General features: G+C 36.0%; 1 protein-coding gene across 3 annotated transcripts in view; it reads left to right on the forward strand.

The window, feature by feature from the left end:
• Positions 1-7,923, forward strand: part of LOC139127739 (endosome/lysosome-associated apoptosis and autophagy regulator family member 2-like) — a 45,663-nt gene extending 37,740 nt beyond the window's left edge. For 2 of the 3 annotated variants that reach the window (XM_070693627.1, XM_070693629.1), the window contains 2 exons: positions 4,218-4,334; positions 4,487-7,923. The gene's annotated coding sequence lies outside the window, so the exon portion shown is untranslated. The remainder of the gene's footprint in view (positions 1-4,217; positions 4,335-4,486) is intronic. The other variant, XM_070693628.1, reaches the window with a different exon arrangement.
• The last annotated feature ends 6,602 nt before the right edge of the window (positions 7,924-14,525 follow it).

Here is a 14,525-nt window from a genome sequence, read left to right on the forward strand (position 1 = left end):
ATACGTTAGCTCTGTAAATCTTAGGTCGGCACGTTATACGATATGTCTCAAGATTCACCTGATGGCCTACAAACACGGTAAGGTCTAACTCTATCATGCCAATCGTGCAAACCTATCTTGTATCGTGCAGACCTAACGTGTCTAAAATGTCTAACGTGCATGTCATTTTAGGTTCTCCACATGAGTCAAAATCTATCATGCCAATCGTGCAAACCTATCTTGTATCGTGCAGACCTAACGTGTACGAACCTAACGTGTCTAAAATGTCAAACGTGCATGTCATTTTAGGTTCTCAACATGGGTCAAAATCTATCATGCCAATCGTGCAAACCTATCGTGTAACGTGCCGACCTAACGTGTACGGACCTAACGTGTCTAAAATGTCTAACGTGCATGTCATTTTAGGTTCTCCACATGAGTCAAAATCTATCATGCCAATCGTGCAAACCTATCGTGTATCGTGCAAACCTAACGTGTACGGACCTCAAACGTGTCTAAAATGTCTAACGTGTATGTCATTTTAGGTTCTCAACATGAGTCCAAATCTATCATGCCAATCGTGCAAACCTATCGTGTATTGTGCAAACCTAACGTGTACGGACCTAACGTGTCTAAAATGTCTAATGTGTATGTCATTTTAGGTTCTCAACATGAGTCCAAATCTATCATGCCAATCATGCAAATCTATCGTGTATCGTGCAAACCTAACGTGTACGGACCTAACGTGTCTAAAATGTCTAACGTGCAGACTTTTACAGTGTTTAGTCATGCACGTTTGCCTGACACGTTAGGGTTCTATAATGTACAATGGCATACAACTCCCCATAGCACGATAGCTTCAACAATGTGAAACGTGCATTTTTACCAACTACTGGCCATAGCTCTTTCTTGGCTGGCCAATACTGCTAGAGGTCTGATCTTTTTTCTTGATTTAGAACCATAACTTAGACATGCGTCATGTGTTTCAAATTAGGACAACGACATAGACCTATGTGCCCATAGATCTCAACATATACACTCCAGTGATACTTCTTAATGACCACATTTCCCTGCCCCTCAAGACTAATACTCCTATTACAAGTGGGGACTATGTCATTGTCAATGACTTGTTGAGTTAATGGTTGTATAACAGTATTCGATATTCTAATTCTGTTTTTTTCCATTTTATATTCTGAATAAATACATTAACATATTTCACTCCAGTGTCTCCAGAACATTACATATAAGTATTTTCACTTCATTCACTTCATCCCTTTCGCACATGTTCAAATATCTGACCAGAGAACAAACACTAAATAGTATGGGATATCACGATAGTATCGCCGTACTGGCGATATTTGCACAAGTGCTGCGGTGTATTCAGTGGCAGCAAGTGAAAGGACAGCCAAATACACCGCAGCACTTGTGCAAATATCAATAGCTACAGGATGGGAGCTACAGTGTCATTGACGCTATTTTTGGCGTGCAGTTTACTCTGTGCTATTGATAATCAGTGAGTGCTTGTGTGCCACAGTGAACACTGAAATTTGATCGCTTGCAATATCTTGCTCTTAAATTTCCCGTAAAAATCTTTGAACTGTTATTTGCATCGATCATTTAGAAGAATTTCAAGCTCAACATGTAAAAAAATCAAAAAGTGTTAGATGTTCAAAGTTCTCTTCGTTTGGCTATCTGTGGCATGTTGCTACGTATGTGTGAGCGATCACAAGTAGAGTTGGAGCTCTCTGACGTTCCTCTTATGTCGTCCTTGATAAACAAGTAAACAATAGTTTAGCCAATCAAAATAGAGGGTGTGTTGTAGCAATGACCAATGAAAAGTGAAAGCCGATTCGTTCCTCATTACAGTGACGTCAATGTTATATAACTCCGCAGGTGGCCCTGAAGCTTTGACAGACAAGTAGTATGCATGACTATTAAATCGTTGATTCTCTCGATAAATGATGCAAATAAAAGATAGAACATATGTAATAATAACAGAACCCCATGGCCTTTGAGTGCAAGCGCGCCGTACTGGCGATATTTGCACAAGTGCTGCGGTGTATTCAGTGGCAGCAAGTGAAAGGACAGCCAAATACACCGCAGCACTTGTGCAAATATCAATAGTATGGCACGCTTGCACTCACAGGTCATGGGGTTCTGTCATATTGTGTAACATGCTATAGAAGAAATAAATATTATTATTATTATTATTATTATTATTATTATTAGCTCACGGTTATACCAATGTGAGTTTATCGTATAAGCTGAAGTTGATGGCATCTGTATGTATGTTTGTATGTAATGTATGTACAGTATGTCCGTTAACATCAAAAACACGCAAACTGCTGCATATTTCAGCTTGGTATTTGGTGTGTGGATGCATTCTGGGCTATAGATGGGATTTTGTTCAAATGAAGTCTGCATTGCCAAACTTATGCAAATTAGCTTACAAAATGTGAAAATGGTCAAGAATTAATATCTCGAGAACTGCTGTTTTGATTGCTATGAAAATTTGTAAGTACCTTAGGTGAACCTTATACAGTTTTATGAATATTGTGAAGATATCCTTAATTTTGTATTTTTGCTGATTTTTTTGGTGATTTTTCTTATTTTCAGTAAAAATTCTTCTTCTCTGAAACCGCCAGCCCAATCGCTCTAAAATTGGTTTAGATGTTTGCGAGGGTGTTACTCTTCTAATTTGTTGGAATTATGACAAAATTAGGAAAATGACTATTTTGGAGCAATTTTGTCATTTTTGGTCAAAAAATCTTAAACAGTATTTTCTTTTTAAAACCCCTGGACAGACAGCTTTTATATTTGGTACACAGATGTACAGAGATGACAATAGTAAGATATGTGGAAATTGTCCTAAAATATACAAATTTGTATTTTTAAGACAATATTGTTATTTTGGTCAAGAAAACTTGTTCTCAAAATTACTTGTCTGATAGCTTTGTAATTTGGTATAAAGTCCCAAGGGATGTTATTAGATAAATTTTCTGCTCAAAATGTTTGGGAAACCCCCAAATTTGTATATTTTAGGTAATTTTCTCAGTTTGTGACCTTAAATGACCTACACCAACCCAGGATATGTTGTGAGACAGTTTCGAAGGCAGTGAACATGATTTTGTCATATTTGGTATCAATTTGTAGAAAATTTGATCCAGAAAAACAAAGCTGACGGTGAATTTTTTCATTGCGGACCAATTTTGCGAACTTTTCTATGTAAGACATACAAGAACTGATGAGAAATTTGGATCCAGGATAATTCCAGATGTTGTAATCCCCGCCCACAGTGGAAGGCATTTCACTAACTGTAACTAACTTAAGTGCTGTTTACATTAGGATGATAACACTTATTAAATTAATTAAAAACTCCCCAAGGCTGTAAATACATTTCCTGTCATCGGAGTTATGTAATACCAAGGGATGGAACATTGATATTCAGGAGGGGGTAGGGTCTAGAAGATTGATGAGGTAGCATTACTCTTTTACCAGATCTCTTGTACATTTTTTTACCCACTCCCACCTTTTCTTTTTATCAAACCTTCTCTATTTTTTGTTGTTGACATTTGCTTATGTATTTAGGATCTGTTTGTCCCATTGCTATAGAAGTTGATATGCATGTTCCTAAAGATGACCTCCAGTACCTAAGTTGGAGACCTTACTGTATTTGCTTTTGTCATTCTTGTTTTTTCCTGGTTTAAATATTTCTCGAATGGACCAATTCAAACCGAATGTGAGCACACTGTCCTTGACGGTATTTTTATTACTGTATTGAGACTAACAGCATGACATGGAGGTTCACAGCACTACATTGAGACTAACAGCATTAACTGACAGCATTACACGGAGATTGACAGCACTACATTGAGACTAACAGAAGATGTGGAGGTTCACAGCACTATATAGAGAATAACAGCATTACATGGAGATTCAAAGCACTACATGGATACAAACAACATCACATAGAGATTCACAGTATTACATTTAAACTACCACATTATGCAGCAGTATCATTAATTTGCTTAATAAATACATATAATTAAAATTACATCTTATTTACTTCTCAGTGAATTTCAAATAAATATATGTAGGATTTGCAATTGTCTGTAACTGAAATTAATAATCTTTAGTTCATATCCTTTAATCATAAAACCGTATCTTCAGGGGCTATGTCATATCACATGCTAATACATAACAACACAACTAACATGTCACATTTACCATTGTTTCAGGACAAATCAGATTTTCCAGACTTACAGAAAAAGTCATTGAAAGAGCTTGAAGAAGATGACCCTTTGGCAGTTTTTGAATAATTACCAATCATCAGCCAAAGTCAAGGACCATTTCATGTAATTATGGATGTACTCACAAAGTTTTCAGTCATTTTCCTCTTTTTGCCAGTGCATGCAACAAGTTTGCTATAGTCTTTCCACTCTGTACGTAATCTACTACATTGTTGCATATTTATGTTAATCACACATATTTTTCTGTGCTTTCACAGGACAGTACAGAAGACCCATATGGTGATACACTGCAACTCACAGAGCACCACAGTGATCCAGTAACAGCATCTGAATTGAATCAGTCAAAGATTTGATGTTTGCATATAGTCATACAATCCTTTCTTTTGTGGCTTAATTTTGATGTCTCAATTTTTGTCATACCTTTGTTTTTGTGAATGCATTTCATTATTGCAGGTACATAAATGTATTGTGCCACAACAGTTTTGAAACCTTACCACAAATAGGTATTAAAATTTAGTGTACCGTATAAACAAGTACCAGTGCATGTAAGTTTACTTGTAAAATTTACCGAATGCATTGAATTGACAGATGAAAAAAGGATATTCATTATGTTGACACTTCTTTTTACCATGCAAGGTTTACCAAAACTCTTATGTCTTAGCTATTTAACAACTTTTAGCTGCCATATCCTCTCATATCTGACTATAAAACAATGTTCTTTTATCTGTCCATGGAGTTCGATGTGTATTTTCTGTCAATTATTGAAAATGTTAGTGATACAGTGATGGTGTCCAAGACGGCCATAATGATAATGGTGTTGTCCAGCCCCAACAGAGAATTTTTAATAATCATTTTGTTTTCACAATCACAAGCTAAGGATTTATACTATTTTGCAAAATTTGGATTTACTCATATTTCACTTTCAACTTCAGCACAATGCTGCCTTTTTGCCAATATGTTAATTTATGCCAAAAATGATTATGTTTAAAATCTATTTCTGTTTTTGATATGTTGTCTTTGTCAACTCCAAATTTTACTCCTAAAAGTCCCTTATTTGCCATAGTTTGGAGTTAACACAGAACTGATAATGACAGGAAGGCAATATCAATTTGCTCCATTTGAACTAGTGAATAAAACCTACCGGTAGATAGTATCATACGGAAGTCCATAGCAATGTTTGAGTAATCCCCTGCCCATCGCTAAGGGGACCTTTTCCACTAAGTTATGGCAATGGGTGGTAAAAATACGTTGAAACAAAAAGGAATTGGGTAGACTAAAGTTTGTGGTAATTTGGGGCAACACGTTCAGTTTCTCAAAGCATGTTCACTGTACATTGAACATGGAATATAAAGCCTCATAGGCTGGAAACAGAAATTTTGGCAGCAATTGCATACTATAGTTAAATAAAAATGAAAGATGTAATATTTATATATTTTGAATTTTTTATATTAAGATGTAAAAAATCATGTATGAATATTTGAGTCATGTGTATCAGCTTAACAATATCGTGTACTTTCTAAACAGAAAGACATAAACATTGTCATAATGGCCCTCCATGCTGAACATGCTTTCATGTGACATCCCCACTTCCCTAGCCCCAGCTCCCTAGTGTCTAGATATTGGAGAGGGAATAAACTAAATATCCCAATTCAATGAGTTTTAAATTACCAAGTCAGTTAATCTGAATTGATAGCTTTAGTGTATACGATTAAAAACTGCAAACATAACATGCATACAGTCAACAATGTTTGAAATCACCAGTACAACATCATCATTGATTTATTGTCCAAATACATACAAGAAATTTGATGAAAATAATGCAATTTTTATTAAAAGAAATGTCCATTAGAAAATGGCTGACGAGATGGCTTTGGATTGAGTTTTGTGGACATTAATCATTTATGTTTCCTCAAATTGTAATTTTTTGAAATAATTTCCGTTGAGTTCAAATTAATTTACTGATGTGCTACAAGTGTTTCAGTTTTTGTGAAATTCTCAAGAAATTACAAACTCTAGTAAAGTCATATGGGTTATAATGATCATTGTGTAAAAGTTAATAACAGATGCTATCAAAGATGATGGACTTTGTGCATAAGGACTGTTTATTGCTGAATCTATGTGCCAAGCGTTGATAATATTTATTCCACTCAGCAGACCATGTTTTCCTAGACCGTGTTCTGAGAAAAAAAGAAAGAATGCCAAATATAAACGAAAATTGTTTAAAGTGATGTAATATTTGCAGATGTTTTGTGTGGAGAAGTCAAATATGACATTGTGTTTAAATCAGTATATGTTGTGTAAGTATTGAAGTGTGTTTATTGGTCAGGTGTTTTTATGTATTTATGCCAAATTTATATAGTTGACAAATAGTAAATTCACTTCATGTTTGGACATGTAACTGTTAAGAATTAAGCTTACTTGTTCTGGATACAGTTTGTCAACTTTACTCTACATGGTACTATAAGAAGAATTAATTCATAATCATTTATCCATTAATTTGTTACCATTTGATGTGTAGTGTATTTGTTCCTTTGAAAAAAACTAGGTGAATGATACTCTATTGCAACAAGTGCACTTACCAGTACATTGTAATATACACAAGATGATCGTGAAATTTGCTGTTGAATTGAATGATAATAAAGCAAGCCTTCAATGTAACAAGGACAGTCTATTTCATTCAGTGTTTTACTTGCGACACATTTAGTTTCCAAAGGATTGAAATTTGTGTGAGTATCTTCATAAATTAGATGTACAATTTCTGTGATCCAACAGACTCCAAATGAAGGTATTTCAGTAGTGTAATTTTGTTCCAAGATGGATTTAGCAATGCCCCTCATGCACTTGCTCCTATTTACTGCCATTATCATATCACTGGTACAGTAATGTAGCCCTGTTTTGAACTTCCGTTTAAGTTAGGTGTCTCTAGCAAGACTATCAATTTCCAATTATCACAGAAAATCCATGTCATGAAATCATAATTTCAAAATATTTGTGTCTATTATGGTATTGATATTACATCATCTCAAGCTCTCCCTCCAAACTTATGATAACCATTTACTTGTTCTCTTAGATAATTCAGACAATCACCAACCTTTTGATTTGATCATGAAAATATTTGTATCATGAAGCCAATTACCTCACACACTAATAATTCCAAAATATCAATTGTGTTTTTGTTTAGAAATAAGACTTTGTGGCACATGTATAAGGTTAAGTTAAATGTATTACTTTAATGTCACTTTAGCAACTGGTATGGTGTAATGAATGGTGTCTCATATTTTATTGTTTTAATATGAAAAGAGTAGCATAAGGTCTTTCAAAATTTAATGGTATGAGGATATTTCAATATGTAGAGTACTCTGTACCAATAGTGTTAACTTTTCTTTTATTTTAGAAATGTAGAGTTTGAATGGCAATTTATGTTATGGAAAGTGTTATGCGTTTGTTGGGAACTATACAAAGTACCTAACCCAAAGGTCTGACAAGTCTGCCGTCTGTCATAATATTTAAAAGACGAAGAGGTACAAAAACATTTTAAGTGATAATTTGCAATGTACACTTGTGCAATCATCTTTTACAACTATTGTCTTACGAATTCTGACCTACTGTCATTGGATTATGGATTGGTATGATTGCGATTATTTTACTCAATGTAAACTTAAATAAATGTGAAATTTTATCATTATACACCACAGCTCAGCGTGTGTGGTCTCAAGCATTCCTGCATAACACTGACTGCCTAGGAAAAATCTGGTGGTCCTGATATCATACATTTCTGTTAGCCTGATAGGATAGATTTCTGGTAGTCATCATATCATAGATTTCTGGTGATCCTAATATTGATGATTTCTGGAAGTCCTGTTATCACAGATCTCTGGTAGTTCTGATATCATAGATCTCTGGTAGTTCTGATATCATAGATCTCTCTCTGATAGTCCTGATATCATAGATTTCTGAAAACTGCTGTGAGTAAAATAATTGTACTAAAGATCTTTCTGTAAGTTTATTCAGTATTCTGAAATCAGCTATTATAATATGCTCAGCTGGAATGTGGTCATCCTATTGGCTGCTCAGCCAGGGTTTTATTCTTGATAAGAAGGCCTGTTTAACATTCGGAAGCTCTCGTATAGTACGATTTGCAGTCTGAGAGCTCAACATGCCATTATATTGGACAGGTCTGCAGTAAGGTTAATTTTGATAGTTAAATTTAAGTCTGATGCAGCTGGATGAACTCAGAAATTAAGAGTTTGTACAAGCAGCGACGATCATGAAACAACAACATAACTTTTAGGTCACATTTGGCATACCAATGTGAGGTTATCGTACAAGCTAAAGTTGGTGGCATCTGTATGTATGTGTGTATACAAACACACATACATACAGACGCCACCGACATGTATGTATGTACATGTCTGTCAACATCAAAACACATGAACTGCTGCATGTTTTAGCTTGGTATTTGGTTTGTGGATGCATCCTGGGCTATAGATGGGATTTTGTTCAAATGAAATTTGCATTGCCCAAATTATGCAAATAAGCTTAAACAATGTGAAAATGGTAAAAAATCAATAACTCAAGGAACTACTGTTGTGATTCCTTTAAAAATTAGTGTGAAAGTACCTTAGGTGGACCTCATACAGTTTTATGTATATCGTGAAGATATCTTAAATTTGTATTTTTATTGAATGTTTGTTTATTTTCCTCATTGTAAAAATTATTCTTCTCTGAAACTGCCCGATTGCTCTCGAATTTGGGTTGGATATTTACAAGGGTGTTACCCTTCTAATTTGTTGAAATTAAGACAAAATTGGCAAAATTACCATCTTAGGGCAATTTTTGTCATTAAAAAATCTTTTGTCTTTAACCCTTTTCCTGCCAGACAGCACGACTTCCCCATTAGCCAAGTCAGTAAAAAGTGGTATTGAGCCAAAACATGACCTATTTTCACCCACTTGGCTTGGTATGTTACAGCATCTTTAGTCCAAAAAAACCCAGTATTTATGTTTAAACAGCCTTCAAATGTTATGTTAAAATACAACTTATGGAATATGTTGTGTTTCAGTAATTTTAACCATTTTGACCTGATGGTGAAATATGGACTTGGCAGGAAAAGGGTTAAAGCTGCTGGTCAGACAACATTTATATATGGCATACAGATGCCCAGCGATGACAATAGTTGGATATGTGGAAATTGTCCTGAAATATGCAAATTTTTATTTTTAGGACAATTTTATCATTTTTGGTCAAGAAAATTTGTTCTCGAAAACTACTTGTCTGATAGCTTTGTAATTTAGTCCTGAAGGATGTTATTAGTTAGATAAACCTTCTGCTCAAGGAAACTCCAAAATTTGTATAATTTAGGTAATGTTCTCAGTCTGTGACCTAAAATGACCTATACCAACCCAGGATATGTTGTGGGACAGTGTTAAAGGCTGTTTGATATCAATTTGTAGTGAAATATGATCCAGAAAATAAAGCTGAGGTTTAATTTTTCATTCGAGACCAATTTTGCAACTTTTCCATGTAAGACACACAAGAACTGATAAGAAGTTTGGATCCAGGCTGAGGATAATTCCAGATGTCGTAATTACCCCAATAGTTTCAGGCATTTCAATATGTAACTAACTTAAGTCCTGTTTACATTTGAATGACAGCACTGATAGCATTTAAAAATCCCAAGGTTGTAAATAGCTCACCTACATGTACTTTATACTTCCTACCATCTGGCCATTGTAGCTCTATTTTTACCTGATCCTTTGTACATTATTTTTTCCCCACTCTCCCACCTTTTCTTTTTAGCACGGGTGACGTAGTCAGCAGGGCTGTAGTTGTGGGTGTCGAATTCCGTAGAGTAGGCTGTCTGTCTGTCTGTGTGGATGGATGAATGTAGACATTTGGTGTCCGTAAACCAAAACTTAAGGATGATAAATACCAAATCGATCATTTTTCTGTCGAATTTTCAAAATTCTCTGAGAAAACGCCTTAAAGTAAGGCCCAGAATTGAGATGTGTCGCCAGTTCAAGATAAGGAATGGTTTCCGTGTAATTTACGATTTTTAAAAATCAAAACAAATGCACGTGGCTATCCTATGTCAAATCGGGGAGCTTTTGTAAACATCGTGGACATATTTGCATCGCTATTTGCATAATCCATCTTGAGTGACACAACGTTGCGTAATTTACATAGTGACGTTGTTGGTCTCTCCAAAAACCAGGATTACTCCCGCCTGTCAACAATAAACCGTAACAATGTTTGTTGAAGCACAGTCCCAACAATGGACCGTAACAATGTTTATTGAAGCACAGTCTCTCCGAAGCCTAGTCCAATTTTCGACATACAGAACTGTTTCCGCTGTTGCGGCCAAAAACTACGTGTCGCGTGTTTTACTAGTACGTCTGTCCATACCCACAGACTGTAAGACAACCAAAACTGTTCTCCATCCAACTTAATGTTACGACCGAAAACCAAAAAATTACGTCCACTTCCGTTAACATTTTACATGTGTTACGACACGCAAGAAGAAAGTTCCATACTAAAAATTCTTCGATCCTGCTCCGAAAGAAACTACGGCCGGAAAAAAAACCCCAAAACCACAACATTTTATGGTATATAATGTCGGTCAATACAATGTCTGGCATTCAAAAACTGTTCCCAGAATCCCAACCTATGATGCCGAACATCAAATTATTATGTCCGTTTCAGATTATATTTTGTATACCTGATAAAGTCCGACATCCAAAATTGTTCCTGCTCCGAACTAATTGTAACCGAAAAAAACCCCGAAACATCTTTTTTTTTAATGTAGTTATTGTGTTGCTTTCTAGACGTTTCGGCCCAAGACGTTTCGGCCTCTCGATTTCAGGCCCCAAGTCGTTTTGGCACTGCTCAGGGCTATCTGAGGGAACTAGTGCTGGAGCCTAATGTTGCACATCCAAGCACTAAAATGTAGTGTCAAATAACATTCATGTACATCATGCTTCACTTATGTGAGAACATAGTAAGAGAATGTAAGAAAAAAACTTCATATCATTTTCAAATCTGTGTCACAAGTTTATTGATAGCAATAGCCGCCGAAACGGCAAATGTTTGAAAGCAGTGGCAAAACAGCACGGCAAATGACACACAAATGCACAGAAAAGTACTGGTCAGAACGCAAAGGTCACGCTTAGGAATATGACCGGTCATCAATTACTAAATAGTTTGAAAACAAATCGAAACAGGGATGCCGAAACGTCTTGGATTGCGGTACCGAAACGACTTTGGGCCGGAAATTGCGAGGCCGAAACAACTTGGGCCGAAACAACTTGGTGCCGAAACGACCAGTTACCGTTGCGCTTAGGGCCTACAGTTACACACCGGTTGAACCACGGGCATTCTGTTGTTCTTAAATGGAAAACTGCAAAGGGGGGGGGGTCATGTATTTTTCAAACAGCTAAGAGGGGGGTCACTTAATTTTCATAAGTATCCGTCCCGTCAAAAAGCAGTTTCAGTGTTCAGAAATATTCTGGGAGATAAAAATGATTCGTTGCATGATTTCATTCACCTGTAAATCTGAACAAAAGTATAATTATCTGTCACATGAACATCTTGACTTGACAACTCTGAGGCTTGTCTTATTGTAAATCAAGCTCACTGCACTGAGGGCAATGAACAATTCCTATTACTTACATATTAGAGATGTAGCAAGTTTTGTCAGGGAAATTATTTAACAGTTACCTGTACTGAGACTACTAGTACCATGAAAAGTTAAATAATACTTTTAGGTGAAATTCCAATATCATAATTGTTGTCCACATCTGAACTTTTAAATACCCTATTTGAATCAAGTACATTTGTATCAATTATCAAACACCTATACAAGCACAAATTAATTTAGTTTAGCATTGTAAAAAAATTATTCAAAGTTTTCTCATAGACTCCAGTGTATTAGTGAATCAGCATTTCGGTGAAATTCCAAAATCTAATTTCTTGCACACATATCCATTCTAGGCTAACTAAGTACTTTAAAATGAATTATCAAATGTCTATAAATACACAGATTTTGATAGTTTTGTATTGGAAAAAAATTATTCATATTTTCCTCATAGACTCCCATGTACAGTGAATCTACATTTGGTATAATTCCAAAATCCAATTTCTGGCAACACATCCATTTGTTACCACCCTAGTCTAAATCAAGTACATTGATATCAATAATCGAGAGTACATAAATACATGGATTTACCTATTTTTGTATTGGAAAAAAATTATTCATACTTTCCTCATAGACTCCCATGTATAGTGGATGAACATTTTCAGTGAAATTCCATAATCAGATTTCTTGTACACATAATAAGCCCCTTAACCATCATATTCTAATCAAGTACAATTATGTTAATTATTGAACGTCTGTATATGCATTAGTATACCAAGTTTTTCATTGGAAAAAAAATTATTCACAATTTTATCATTGACTCCCATGTATAGTGGATGAACATTTTTGGTGAAATTCTAAGGTCAAACTTTTTGTCCACATGCCAGTTGTAACAACCCTATTTCATTTAAGTACATTTATGTAAATTATCAAATATCTATAAATGCATAGATATAGTTTTGCATTGAGAAAGTATTACATAGATTCCTTATACATGTATGACAAAATATATGTATACCATGTATAGTGAATCAACATTATCAACAGCTGATTTTAATTAAATCCAAATATCAAAATATGTACACACACGCTTGTGTCACGCGGGAGGGTTTTGAGCGGGGGAGTATAATGGGGGAATTTCACTCACTTGGTAGGGCTAACTCGCTGGCTAAGAATGGGCTGGGAGGTACCTTTACAGAATCGTGCAGACATCCGAATAGACGGACACGAACACTGGGAATTTATGATGCAAAATGAAATGTTTAAAATTTAATAAAATAAGCCAACTCGAGCACTTACGCAAACTACTGCCTAAAATTGCCTAGTTAACAAAATAGTGCGGGGGTAGCGGAAAGCAAGATGTCTAAATCATGGAGGAGAGGAGCGTCGAGCAGTTGTCTTGTTCTGCATGGTCTATAGGTCGTCAGGATTCTCCTCCTACGTCGATGCTCCTCCTTCGATCTCCCAAAACGTAGATTTTCAGTCCCTTTTATTCTTATTTTAACCTATTGTTTACACCCGCACGTTTGCGCCAGTCATGTTATGAAAACTTAATTTGTGTGGGCTGTGGCGTCAGCATCGTTTATCACCGTCATGGGGAATCTTATGTATGTGGAAGTTAGAATTTAGCTTGAATTTTGAAATACCCACAGCCCTTATCCAACATCAGATTGATATCATAACACTGTGCGCAAAAATATTGCAATCCACCATTAATTTCTGTCCAACCCCTTTGAAATTATAGCAAGTCAGAATGGGAAATCTGAGCATTAACACCTTTTGAGTTTGTAAGGAAGGTCATTTGTAAAAATCTAAGCTCTTTTTGGGGGGGGATTTTATCGCTCCATATATACCCCTGAGGTGTTTGTGTGTGCAGTTAATTTACTCAAGCAATATGGGGGGGGGGGGGGGGTCATGAAATTTTTGTCATCTTGAAAGGGGGGACATCAATTTTTTGGTACAATGTGTAGAGGGTTCACTTATTTTGACTGATGCGCAGGAAGAATTTGCCGGCCCAGCCCCGGTCATAATAACTGAACGCTCCCTTAGTCCGATAGTAATCACGTCTACGTAGCGTTGCAGTGTTTATCTGGGGAACGCAGCAAGCTTATTTACATATGGATTTAGGACACGCCTCAGTAATGACTGCTGATGTCATTGTTTTCGCCCACTGAAGCCATTTGCTGTAGCGACGTGCCGAAAAGAAAGGCTCCAAAATTGGCGGTTTTCCGCGATTTATTTTATTTTATTTTCCTCGGACTTTTTCTTTGAACAACTGTCATTCCCGGTCGACATTATCACTAGGTAACAAAATATGCCCGCATTTAGGTTAATGCACGTTTATCAAACGCCGTGGCGTCGAAGTAGCAAAACAGGTTTTTTTGCGTATTTCTCGAATTCAATGTGTGAACGAGGTAGCCTTCTTTGGCACCTCGTCAATATATTATTGCTGCGAATCCGTAGCCTCTGCCACTCGGGTAGCTTGGTCATTGGACACGTCAAGGAGTGGCAGGGCTCGTTTTCGCAGCAAATATATTATATGCTTTTGTTTTTTTGTTATGCGCTCATGAAGGTGTTAGACCATGGATGTAAAAAACATCCATAGTTAGACTAAGGTGCTTTTCAAGGAATTGTAATTTTCACGCCATATAATTTGAATGGAT

The sequence above is a fragment of the Ptychodera flava genome, unplaced genomic scaffold (genome assembly GCF_041260155.1).
Source record: "Ptychodera flava strain L36383 unplaced genomic scaffold, AS_Pfla_20210202 Scaffold_35__1_contigs__length_1935909_pilon, whole genome shotgun sequence".
NCBI lineage: Eukaryota > Metazoa > Hemichordata > Enteropneusta > Ptychoderidae > Ptychodera > Ptychodera flava.